Genomic DNA, 13,328 nt, shown 5'->3' with positions numbered 1-13,328 from the left:
TCCAGCAAAATGCTAGTTTGTATTGTTTCACGGCTTCTAAGGAAACCTCAGTTCTGCTTGCGTTCCCTGAAACACCTTTTTCTGGACACATAAGCAATGGAGTAGTTAAAAAAAAAAAAAAAAAAAAAAAAAAGTAAAACACATAGCAACCTTTCCTTGTTGACACAGAAAATCTTAATCAAGAAATATTTTAGCAATCTGAACTGCAAAGAGCAACAAATCTCTGGAAGCTTCTGGCCCTTTCAGATCAAGATGCATAAGGAACCCTTAGCAGGCAATAGCTTAAGAACTGCTATACACAGGAAGGCTTTGGGGTAAAGATGGTAGGTCTAATGATGAGACTTGATCTTCAAGCAAAACAATTTGGCAAGAATGGATGACATGTTCCTAAGTAATTGAAAACAGTGTAGGTTATTCCAGGTGGACAAAATTACTGACTTCGTCTAATATTTCTAGCTTAATGAATGGCCAAGATTTAAGTGACTGACAGCTCAACATCTCTCTCATTTCCTTCAGAGACTCTGAAGGAAAAGAAAAAATGTTTCATTTTGTAATGTGAAAAGCTGACACAGAGCTGTCAGACATTTTATTTCAGCTAATCTTCCCTAGGAAGTGCAACATTGTGTGATATCTGAGTTCCTCGGGAATTTATCGATCTTGTGTTTGCCAGATAAACAAGTGACATCAGCACTGCAGACTTACTGCTGGAAAGTAAAATGGCAGTTTTAGTATCTGGATGCAGGTTGGTTGGTTGGTTGAAATCAGATGAACACAAGATGCTGAAGGTGCCCCAGAAGATCCAGCATAGAACAGGTGGTAGGATGTAACCCTGAAAACATTCTCACTGAAGAGCTGTTTATAAATACCATTTTCTTGTATACTGCAGGTCACTCAGTGATGAAGTAGCCCCATGTCATCTGCTTTAACTGTAGTTGACAACACACTGCTTAATTGACTAGTGCTAGCTAACCAAGCATGACGTACTTGCACGTGAAAATGTGGAAGCAGCTTCCTGAATATTTAAACGGACAGTGTCAAGGCAGTCACAAACACTGTATTACACTAGCATGACTAACACGGCTTGCTATCTGGAATGACAGAAAAAAATCTCATTGCTAAGCACAATGCTTTTTGTAGCCTATTAGTACTTAGCATCTCCTGTTTGCCCTCATTCCTGGAAATGCTGCTCGTTTATCAACAGAAGGTCTGCACAGCCTAGACATTCTGTAAGCCAGACCAGCACAGAGCTGATTTCATACATCAAGGAACTCATTAGCCATGGGTATTTCAGTCCCTGGTTTTTAAATCAGCTGCAGCTATGTTATACAACTCACAGGTGGGAGCAAAGTTATACAGAACACTGTATTGCCAAATATATCTAGTTCAACTATAATGAGCAGGGCAGCACAATTATCAAAATATGGCTGGTAACTAATTGCTTTGAGAATGTGCCTTCAGACGCGAGCTGTTCATCCAGTGCAAGAGTGAAGCATAAGCAGATGGACCATAAAAAACACATAGCATCTCAGGTGTAACTCCACACTTTCATTTAGCATGGCATCTATTTCTTTGGAGGAAACAGCCTAAACCCCTCAGATTCTACTTCAACCTGAATAGAGAACAAAAAAATAACAAACCCTTTTCATCATTCTCTTGCTAATTTATAGTTACTTTCAAGAGCAGTCCATGGCATAACTGTTGAAAGACTTCCCTGTCTGCAGACACAGCTGCACAACAGAGCTGGAGTTTGTTGCTTCTATAATTTCCTTGATTCTAAAGCCTGCTGCAGGAACATTTTAATAGGAATCAAGAAAATGGTTTTTTTGGCACTATTTTATCTACAGCCTTACATCACTAAAAGGAGAAGGAGGATTGTTGTCTCTCCAATCATCTTTTTGAACTATATTCTGCGTCATTTTTATTTGATAGAATTAGATTTCATTACTTTTCTTAAGGAAAAGGTTTACCCCTCTTCTTCCTGAACTTTTTCCAATTGTTTGGTTTCATCACATTGCATTTTTTGTTTGTGAAATTTGTTTCAAGCCAATTCCCTAAGTGGCAATGGTGTAGTTCTATACAAGGAGCATACTGTGCTCACAGGGGTGAAACTACCTTGATTGCTTCATATCCAGCTACTATTGTCAAAAAGCATTTGCGGAAAACTTGCACTGCTTCCTGTTTCCATCTCCATTAGATTTCTGTTGATGTGTTCAAATATGTTGTTTCATTATGCTGGAGAATTTGGTATGAGCCACATTTTTGCACTCTTGCTGTTAGTGAGTATCATCTACTTTTCCAACTGTTACCCTGCTGTCTCTGGGGCTGTCTATACTGTCCTGTACTAATGCCCACATCACCCACTGCATGGACGTGGCAGATGCTCATAATTCTCACCCCTGAGGACACTTCTGGAACAGACAACACACCCTTTAGCACTTCTTTACATCTTACCTTATTCACACCAACAGGTCGACTGGAACTTTCTCCTGTCAGGGCTGTACTCAGGGAGCATCCCGTGAGATAGGACTGAGCTACCTTCCTCAGAGAAGACCATCATGGTAATGGTTCCCATGTAGCACATCACGAGCTCCTCTCCGAGATCATCTGGCTGCGAGACCTCCCACCTCTGGCTTTGGGCTGCCAGGACATGATAGCTATGAATGCAGCCACAGTCCCACAATGACCAGCTAAGCTGCTACAAGATGGTAATCCTCTCCTTCAGCACAGCACCAAGCTAGGTTTCTGTACACTTTTGTGGATCCTGATGGAGCAGGCTTCACCACAGAAGAGAAACTCCTCATTTCTGACTCATTGTAGACAAACAAATGCATATTTGCAGTGACTGAGTAACAAAGCTTCATCAAGCAATGCTCTGCAAGCAAGTACTATGTACACTAATTCCCAAAATATTCCTAGAGAGGCCAACTCCTTTGGAGGCTCCCTTGTTCATATCTGTACAAAATGGGTCTTTTTTCTGACTGCTGCTTGGTAATCTCCACACTGCTTTTGCAAAGTCATCTTGATTGATGTTCCTAATATCAAAGTCTCCATACCTTGAGAAGTAATAATTAAGTAACCATCTTCTACAGGTAATTTTACTCATTCATTCTGAGTGGAAGATTTGGGTGGGGTTATTCAAAGAACAAATATGAAATTAAATTTTAGTGAAACTCAGCTGGAACTGATTAGAACTACCTAGAAAAGGGTCAAATCTGAAAGGTACATGTAAAAGACAGTTAATTCCTTAAGGAAACTAAATCAGAGCATTATCAATTCTTGTAGATCCACATTTAGCATTCATATTTTGTACTGGGAGAACATAAGATAAAACTTGTGAAAGGGTTGAACAACAGTTGGTCCCTAATGAAGCTCAAGCCAATGCAACTACCAAAGTTTTCTTTCCAGATATTGTACTGTACTCTCCTGTCTCAATCTGACATCCTTAATAAATAAATAACATACTAAATTGGAATTAAAATTATTTTTCCGTTAATGGCTACATCTTAACAGATGCATTAAGAAGCACAAACACCAGAAATGATCCTACATGTATTTCTAATCCCAGCTACTAAGAAGAGACACGTCATGTATTCTGTACAAAGAAGGAAAGGATGGAATTATGGGCCTTCATAAACGATACCCACACTTTCATAAGGCTGAACACAAACAAACGAACAAGTGGTATGCTGTAATGAACTACTTGCATGCCCTGTCATACATGAGAAGTGCTGGGCTGCTTTTCCACTTGCTGAGCATTCAGAGGAGGGCTCAACATCCCTAGCATGGTTAGAGTCTTAGTACTTCACCTCCTGCAGAGGTAAACTTTTCCAAGACATAGTTATTATCAAACAAAAATTATTCTCTAGAGCTCAAATTTCTCCACTAGATAGACAGATAACAGGACAGGGTGGCTTAACCAAAGAATGGAGTTCTGAGTCCATCAGATTAAAAAGTCGTGTATTTTCTTTTGGTAGAAAAAAAATAAAAGCAATCACATTTTACTATCCTACACTCAATGTTGTACTTGTAACATTTTTATTCTTGGCATCAGTGAAGGCAAACGTGAGGGAGTCTGAATATTACCAATGCTTGCATGAAGCTGGCCAGAAGGCCTATCGAGGTTACTTAATGATGTGTGTATTCCTCAATTTTGTCTATTTAATAGACAAAAAATAAGTTACTCTGAGGAGTGCATTTGTTATGAGGGGATGAGTGGTTTTGATGCTTACTATTATAAAAACACAATATTGGCTGTAAATACAGCCAATATATACATAGTCTAAAACATTTTTTCCTTTTTTTTTCCCCTGAGCATAGTGTTAATAAGAGATGGACCACTATATCGAATGCTCATACATTAAACTTTTTTTATACATACATTTAAAAATTTTTTTGATAATATATTCTGTCTTTGAAGTTACACACAGGTAATTTTGTGACATAATTAATAAACCTTGCCTTACGTATGCTAAAAAATTTAGAAGTAGTGTAAGGGATTTCTTCATTACAGTTGAGAAACTGCATTTACTGTGAAGAAAAACAGAATATCCTTGTAATATGGAATTACAGTTCTCAGGTGACTGACTCAATGAAATATTCTAGAATTTGCTTTACTTGACTTATTACTTCACTAACACCTATTACTACTTAGTCCACAAGCACAGATTAAATATACTGCAAGCAAAATTATATATACACACACACACCACAGTATATTATATAACAATATATAAGTATTGTATATATATATATACACCGATATATGTTTCCCTAGAAGCTAATTTCCAACTGTTTTTTTTCTCTCTCTCTTTTTTTTTCCTTCAGGCGGTTGCAATTTCTTTTCACTATGAAAAACAAGACATTGAAAAAATCCCACCAAAAAACAAAACAAAACACAAAAAAAAAAAGAAAAAAAAAGAAAAAAAACATAGTACTGAACCTCATGACAGAAGACATAACAATTTTCTAAAAGCAAGGGTTTTAAAGACCAACAAAAACATTGAAGTTCTTGGTGTAAGGCCTCTTCTTTATTCTTACAAACATAGTGTTATGAAACTTCTTTCACCTTAGCATGAAAAGATCAGAATTGCTGTCTTGATAATGTTTGTTGGCCTTCACCAGCCAAAGCAAAGTAATGTCCCTAAAAGCGATAAATCAACAAGGCTCAAACACACAGGAATCAGCCTGCCAGTCCCTAGGCCAGCCAAAGGCTCAGCTCATTACAGCCAATGTCCATGTACATGCACACACTCATGCTCTCAAGTTCTGCTTGTTTCATGTTGTATTATTGAAAAGTGATTTAGCTTCTCACACTTTCAAGATACTAAATATTCTAATATACTAAGCATGCGAAAGACACAGAGATTTGTCCTCAGTATGAAGTAACATTTATAGATACCCTTGAATTTGGTTAGATTGCTGTGTAAGTTTTTATACAATGTTCAATATAACATAACCTTTGCATTTTATGAGTAAAGTAGAAACTGAAAAATCTAGATAGTGCAGCAAGATATTGCTAACAAGTGTTAGCTGAAATATACTTTACTATTAATTATTCTGATCACTGTCTCAAGATATTTTTCTTATTTTGGAATACCTACACCTTAACACAGCAGAAAACAGACTATTAACATGACTGTTGCCAGGGTAAGGAACAAGAAGGGGATATAAGAAGAAGATGAGATTCCAAACAGACATTTATTTCTTCCTCCTACAAAACTACATTTATTTCTTTTTCATACAGCAAGATGCAAAGAGCAATACTTCCAAGTATCACCTCCAATTATTTTGTTGTTTGTATTTCAAAACTAAGCTTAAAACTTGCTATTGAAACCAATATTCTTTAAAATTTTAGGTGTTGACACTGAATGGACAACCCTGAAGGAAGAATATAACCCCCTTATATGCCGCAATTTCATCTTCAAATTAGGGCACTGTGAAGTTTTGTCTCAACTCAGTGACCAAAAGCAGATAGGAGCCCATTCTGGACCACAAATTCCATTACCTCTATTACCTGAATTTTCTGTTTCATTAGGACATCACAGCACCCCACCTAACCGAAGAGAGGATTTCTGGGAAGATTTTCAATTACAGCAGAAGAAACTAGGGGCACTCAAAACTGCTTTCTATGCCTTTACTGTACAATTTCAACCATTTTCTGTAAATTTCAATCCTCAGAAATGCTTGAGAAAAGCATCGTTTATTGCTATATAGATTGCAAATAATGCAATATATATAAATACATATTTGTATGTTACTTTCTCATATATCTTATAATGATAACATTATTTTTTTTAATGGGGAGAAGTGAGGACTTATTCTCAGCTTGTCTTTATACCTATTTATTTCAGCAGGAGATTAATAAAATTAATTCAAATGCCAATTAGCATATATTTAGCTGAAGCAATTTCACATAGCTCACAGCATCCGTCCAAAGATCAATCTTCACTTATTTTGGAAAGAATGCCAACAATCCTTTGTAATTGAAGTTGTCCTATTACTACACTGCCTTTTTTTTTTCCCTCCCCTGTTTTATTGGGCTCATAGAGCATTGACAATGATCTTTACTACTACAATTATCTCGCAGAAGAAAACATTTTTCTTCAGACTCTGTAGCAGTAATTTCAGATAGCATTTGTTATCATTTCAAAATTTTCATGTTTTAGGAGAATCACTGCCTCCTATAGGATCTGTTATATGTGGAATTCAGTGACAAAAACAAACAAACAAACAAAAAAACAGAGAAACAACTTTCTTGCCCCAGGTTATACATTTTACTTCATCAAGACTCAAAATCCAGCAAAATACAGCTACACTCCCTCATGATACATCAGTATTTGCATTAATGACCATGCAAAGAAATAAAAGCAAGCTGGTGTCTCAGCCATATCTAACATAAAGTGCACAGCCATGTTTCTTCCACTTAGACACATTAAAGCTTTAGATCTATTCTTATTTCCCAGTCTGCCTTACTCCATCAGAAAGCAGTACATTTCCCAGAAACCTTGTTCTTCCAATAAATTCTCTGAAGCGCCTATTATCCTAGCAGCACCTTGTGAGGATATATACAAGTTTTTTGTTTACCAAGTTCAGGGTAATGGGCAGTTGTAAGGGAGTCAGTAGAATTGGCTCCGTACTCAACTCTGTAATGATAATCAATTTTTGAGACAGTTTCCCCTGACAGGCAGGCAATAACTTAGGTATGGAATTTTTGAAAGAAGTGATACCCTCTGCAACTATACCATAATATGTGTGGACGTGTGCATAAATGAATTCAAAATTTTACTTCCATAGCAATCATACTTTGCATTATTGGCTTCTCTTCCCTTGTGAAGCTGTTCCTGCAAGGCTCTTGATGCCCTCTCTCCCTCGGCATGCTGTTAATACTCCTTTCAAAGATGGATACTGCTATAAAGGAAAATAAAAAGCAGTATTATATTATTATTTCTTTGTCCTTGCACAACTCTTTAGATAAATCAAATGTCAAATTTATTTATTTTTAATAAAGCCTATAATCTCAAAGCTTCAGGTCCACAGTGAAGATCAAGTTCTGCTACTGCCTGTCGACATCCTTTGCCTAATAAGGCATCTCAGTCCAGCTCAAGCTTCATTTCAGCTGTTTTTATTACTCCCTAAATATAGTTTTACTAACCTGCTTTATAAATTACAGTTGCCCACTGGCCTCCCTGCTGGTGGTGAAAATTGTTAATCCATTATTCAGAACAGAATTATGCAAGCATTATTATTAACAAGGGAGAAGATACTGTTTCAGCAGTGCCATTTAACCTCCCCCTCCATAGTAGAAGGTTAGGTAATGAGTGACAGCATAAAGAATAATTGAATCGTTAATATATGAGGCCATCCTCTCTGCTTCTGTCTATCACAGGTATTAGAATCGTTTAAATAAAATACTTTATGTGACTAAAACACATTTCAGATGATATAATGATTTACAGCTTTTGCTGGTTGAATGCATATATTATTCCTCAAGTTAGACTCATGTCTGAAGGCTCAGTTTTGCTGTGAATTAAACCTGTGTAATTCCACCACTCGGAATCATATGATAGGAGGTATATTAGTGAAATATCACATCCTTGAAAAGTCTTTTTGCTACACTTTTTGAAAAAAACAATAATTTTGAAAACTTTTAAAATCAAGTCAGTCTGTAGAAAAACTATTGTAGAAATAAGTACTGCTGATTTAATAAGACAATTACACAATGTAATGTGAAATGGATTCTAGCAAAGGATTTTTCTCAAATGCAAGAAAATCATCTCATGGGACAAGGATTTTTCTCAAATGCAAGAAATTCAGCTCATGGGACAGCAAATCAAAGTGCATCTACAATGAACAAATAATTAAAATGATTAATTAATTAAGTTAGTTATGAAATGTTGCGGTTTTGCACTCTGAAGGGTATGGGTTATGTGGATTCAATGTTCAATAGATATTTCTGGGTTGACCCTACTACGTGATTACTCCAGAGTTTCAAATCATGAGATCCTACACCAATTTATTCTTGCCAGCACTGTCTTTCTGTCTTTCCAGTTCAGGCATAGAAACATACAAAAAGCTTTTCTTCCCTCCTCCACCTCCCCCCCACCCCTACCCATGCCTACTCCGTGCTCCCTCCCCTCTGCTGTGAAAAGCTGATCAGGATACCAATACAGAAAACATGTCACAGATTAAACAATATTGATAGGCACTCACAAGACTTCCAGTTTCCACTGAGCCCAAGTGTTGTTGCTGTCAATGTATACTATCTAGAAAAACAACAGAAGGCTAACTTGGATTTTAGAGTTGACTCAGCTATTGTTTGTCAGAAATTGCAATCTTTCTCACCTCAGCTGAATGAGGGGCTGAATCATGTAAATAACTGCACCTTCCACCACTAAAAGAAAGATCACAGAATTTCCTAGGTTGGAAGAGACCTCAAGGTCATTGAGTCCAACCTCCAACCTAACGCTAACAGCCCTCCACTAAACCATATCCCTAAGCTCTACATCTAAACGTCTTTTGAAGACTTCCAGGGATCATTTCAGGTCAGTTGAAAAAAAGTGTTTTTCATTTACTCATGGGAAACAAAACAACAAAAAACAAAGAAGATTTCTCTTGTCAACCAAAACTTTTATTTTTTTCCTCAAGTTATAAAACTGAAACATTTTTAACATTTTAAAAACAATTTTTGAACATTATTTTCAGATCTCTTTCAAAGGGAACATTCATGCTAACCTGATTCAAATTCATATGTTTGGTTTCTTTTTAACATTATTAAATACATTTAAACAACCAAAAAAACACCACCACCAAAACATACAGAAGAAATATTGCCTGTCTTTTCCTTCTAGTTGTCCTGTTGAAGAACATTCTCTTTGGAATTACTCTGAATTTACAGCACAGAATGATATACACAATACAAGCAGTAGTCTTAAAAACCAGGTACTCAGAAATTAGTTAACGACTGAGCAGTTGAAAATAAGCCTTGGGAAAAAAAAGAAAAAAAAAAAAAGAAAAAAAGCCTAAAACAGCCATGGTCCTTAACTGACTTGCAGAAGTTGTCAAAATGAATATTTATGATTTATTAATTAAATCATCACTTCCATTAAACTGCTAAATTCGCTGCTATGTATAGAGAGTATCTAGAGCAGACAATATAACTTTTGTAAGTCTTGTAACAGAAATGCTGTTTTTGAAATAGGTCTGCTTCCCTTTTAAACATGCCAGAGCCACCAAAAGCTCACAGTCTCTAAGAATATACTTCATTGGGAAACTGAAATCTTATTTTAGAAGATGTGAACATTTCTAACTATAAAAAAAAATAAAAATGCCAGACCTCCCAGGCTCTCTTCTAGCCCATAACTTTTTGTGGCTTCCGAGCTCAAGCACCCACATGATGTATTCAGCTTGGGTTTAGGAAGGTCTTGTTCTTACCATCATTTCTGAAGTTTGATCTCTGTGTTTGCTCCACACTTCATGCAGGCCCCCTACTTCTTTAAGAAATCTCACAGTTTGTGACTCAGCAACAAGCTGCTTGTCAGGCCTTTCCTGTGTTTGAGATTTCCCACCTGGACATGCTCAGCTGCCCCAAGCAGTATCTCCCACTCCCTGGGGCCCTACTGCCCAGCTGCTAGGATGAGAAAATCGGAAAACCCACTGGCTAGCTGGGCCTTCTCAGCACTCTCTCCTGTGTGTCTTTGGCCAACAAATCCAAGAGTTTCATTACTTATTGTGCCCTGCAGTATAGGAAGCCTGAATCAATTGTTTCTTTGCTTTTGACACCTCTTGCTCTGCTTGCATTTTTATACTTCTATCTGTTCTGTAATAATAATAATGTCTGATCAAAGATGTGCTGTGCTGACCTTCCGTTCATTACCTAGCAAATTCACTCTTCTATTTGGGTGCCAGCTGGCAGTTTCATAGGATTGTGTGTAGATTACCTGATCAGGTTTATGGACTGAAGAATCTACCAGCAGAAGGAGCATTTCTATGGTTTACATATATATTAGCACAGAGTGGAAGATTTCTTTCGCTGCCAGGACAAGTTTAAATTTAATCTGGAAAGGACTGAATAATGGAAGTCTATGACGTATTTGGTGGTCATTCTTATAATTTTCTTTGGAGGAGGTGTCCCCTCCAAAAAGTGAAATTTATTTTCTTTTAGCTAGCTTCAAAAAGTACAAAAATATGTAGATCCCCCAATTACTATAAACAAAAAGTTGTAAAATTTTATCTACCATTTGTTAATGTAAAGCACACCTATTGTTGAACAAGCTACTGCACTTTCTGATGTGTCTGGAAACGTTTGGGGTTTTAGGCTGTTTCCAAAAGACAAGATTTTTTAGGACCAGATAAGACTAGTTAATAAAAAAGAGAAAATCACAACTTTTGTGCACTGGGAAATAAAGCATATAGCTTCTGTGAGTTCTGTTTAAAGGGCCCAAATTGACCTTTTGTTCCAAACAGCTAGCTGGAAAAGTTTGGACCAATTAGGGTAATTATTGATCTATCACCTTGTGATACGTTGAAAAAAATGTGTATGTGATTTTCGAGTTGTTCAAGCAGTTTCAAAGTACATAATTCTGAGATGCTGAGTACCTCAGGACTACAAACTGAGCATTTGTTCTATGTAATAACCTCAGTGCAATTCCTTTTGTTTTCTTCTTGTTACTCTATTTTTTTTGTTGTTTGTTTTTGTTTTATTTCAAGCTTCTAAGAGCATTACACTGTCACACATGAAATATATCCTTGTGTGTTTTTTATAAGAAAAGGCTCTGAACAGGCTATATTCTGCCCACAGCCCAGGTCCCAATTGTCTTGGCCAAAAAAGCACAACAGAGTACAAGAAAATCAGTTTCATCAATTAGGAAGGGAGTGAACCCAAAGCTGTAGCAGTACTTTGCTCTCTGAACTGCAAAGGCAATAACACGAAGACTGGAAAAAAAAATTGAGAAGAATCTAATCTGAAGAATTGAGAAGAATCTGAGTTATCTAATTTTTCTGCTCTCCACTGAATTTCATGGAAATCACAGTACTGTAGTTAATCACCCCCAAATACACATATATACATTTATATATGCATATGGAAAGCAAACTGAAGCTGTCAGGTATCATCAGGTATTTTATTGTGTCATAAGTATTTTGATTAATCCAGTGGTGGCTTACTAATGTGACAGTGCTTAGTATTGCCTCTTTCATTCTCCCAATATACCTCACATTCTTTGCTTCAAATGGTGACGTATTCTGTAGCTCAATATCCATAATATATGAGCTCAGCCTTGACAGCACCGCACAGAGTCCTATAGTTGATATGATGCTAAGAAGTGGTTTTCTTCTTGCTTCCCATGGGGCACTTTCCCATCTCAGTGTGCAACCAACTGCTGACAAGATGGTTTATATGTACTGTACCAAGCACAGCTAGCTATCTAAAAGAAAATTAAATCTCACACCGAGAAAGGACCCACTATCAGTTAAACCTGCAATGAGCTGCACCTGTGCCAAGTACCATCATTAAGAGCCAATTTATTTATTTATTTATTATTGTTGTTCAATACAAGAGATTCCTTCTCTAAGCAACCTAAAGAAAAAGACCTAAAGACCAAATAAAAGACTAGGATTACAGAAGGCAGCTAGTAATTTCCACTTTTGTTATGTATAATCATAAACTTCAGAGTAAAGACATCTGACTGCCTGCAAAGGGAAGGAGATAAAATGGCCATAAGAATGAAAATTGAATTAGTAACATGGTAGATCAGGCAATTGTTGAATAAAATGGAGAGAACATGCAAGCTAAATAAGAGTTGTGGACCAGAAGGCAGGAACAAAGAGGGACTCTATTTCACAGCAACTTCCCTCACTTCAGAATATACTTTCATTTCTCATTAGGAGCCAAACTTTTCAATCACTTTCAGGAAAACATTGTTTTTTCCTGATTGACAAACTAGGTTTTTTAAATTCACGATGGTGTGAAGATGTATCAAAATCTTTCCTTACACGTAGGGATTATGCAAGACAAATTTCAAATACCTTTCCATCTCATTCAGAATGATTTTATGCAAAAAATCTTCTGCTTTGAATCCAATGAAGAGCAGAAGATATTCAAGAGACTCACTCTTCCTGGTCTAGTGTACCTGCTGCATGGCTACAGAGTGTGACTGAGGCAGAGTTTTTTGTTAAAACCAGTGTATCAGCATATCTAGTTGGTAGCAAAACTCCTAAAATCAAATCCAGTTTAAAGCCTTCCAACTGAGGTGATACTTTTTGTTTCATTCTCAACTTCCTTTTCCATAGTATTTTTTTAGACAAAAAGTGGCAGGAGAAAAATTCACAACCTTTACAGAATTTTATTTTTCAGTGGTGTTGATACACACAACAGTATTTGCCCTGACACTCAAGAAAACCATTTATATTTCATTTCAAACTACTTTCAAAATGATGCTATTCTACCTTTTTTCTTTTCATATTTTTAAAATGACAGGATGTTTTCAGTAGAAATTCTAGCATTTGCTGTATGAAAATTCTATGAGGGAAAACTCCTGTTTCTTAAAAAATACTTCTCTCTTAAGAAATTTAATGTTTGTTTGTTTGTTTGTTTTCTGTACAGGTATTCTGTTTTTACTTCTATCAGCATTGAAATCCTTGAAAATACAGCCAGAAGCCTGAATTACATTATATTGAACTTATTTAAACTGTGTTTTAAAATTTATTTTATTACACTGGTGCAAATACTGGTGCATCCACTTAAATAATTTAAAATCTGATTTATATTGATTTAATAAGTAAGTCAAATCCTTCTCAACTTAAGGTATGTCACTACAGGATAGGTTTAATTC

General features: G+C 36.4%; 1 long non-coding RNA gene across 2 annotated transcripts in view; it reads right to left on the bottom strand.

Moving 5' to 3' along the window:
• Nucleotides 1-5,678: 5,678 nt before the first annotated feature.
• The window catches only part of LOC311436114, an 82,178-nt gene continuing 74,528 nt past the window's right edge, over nucleotides 5,679-13,328 (bottom strand). Inside the window, exons 4-5 of one of the 2 annotated variants that reach the window (XR_014692606.1) lie at nucleotides 8,710-8,762; nucleotides 5,679-7,407 (exon numbers count right to left, since the gene is read on the bottom strand). This is a non-coding gene — a long non-coding RNA (uncharacterized lncRNA). The remainder of the gene's footprint in view (nucleotides 7,408-8,709; nucleotides 8,763-13,328) is intronic. The other variant, XR_014692607.1, reaches the window with a different exon arrangement.

Source organism: Aythya ferina (assembly GCF_964211825.1).
Source record: "Aythya ferina genome assembly, chromosome: 4".
Classification (NCBI taxonomy): domain Eukaryota; kingdom Metazoa; phylum Chordata; class Aves; order Anseriformes; family Anatidae; genus Aythya; species Aythya ferina.
This window is presented reverse-complemented; position numbering and strand designations above follow the sequence as displayed.